The sequence below is a fragment of the Volvox carteri genome (genome assembly GCF_000143455.1).
Source record: "Volvox carteri f. nagariensis unplaced genomic scaffold VOLCAscaffold_32, whole genome shotgun sequence".
NCBI classification, from domain to species: Eukaryota; Viridiplantae; Chlorophyta; class Chlorophyceae; order Chlamydomonadales; family Volvocaceae; genus Volvox; species Volvox carteri.
Window position 1 is genome coordinate 1439938 of NW_003307575.1, and position 340 is coordinate 1440277.

General features: G+C 55.9%; 1 protein-coding gene across 1 annotated transcript in view; it reads left to right on the plus strand.

The window, feature by feature from the left end:
• VOLCADRAFT_93632 (uncharacterized protein) overlaps positions 1-340 on the plus strand; it is a gene marked incomplete at both ends in the record, with an annotated part of 21547 nt that overhangs the window by 12059 nt on the left and 9148 nt on the right. The gene's annotated exons all lie outside the window — the stretch shown is intronic.

Here is a 340-nt window from a genome sequence, read left to right on the forward strand (position 1 = left end):
GGCTTCTCTTCGTGTTCGTTCATGGTTGCGGTGCACTACTGGTCCGGTCCACTTGTCGGGGCCCGCAACACAACACACTACAACACACTACAACACACTACAACACACTACAACACACTACAAGACACTACAACACACTACAACACACTACAACACACTACAACACACTACAACACACCACGCCCGGCTCTTGGGGGCCCCGGTTCTCATACGGTGTCTCATCACGCTGGTGCCGCTGGTGTATATACGGTGCCCCCATCACGCGGGTGCCAGTATCACCTCACGTCCTCGCTCCACAACTTCTCACTGCACCCCGCGCCGCGCACCCACTCTTTCCCAA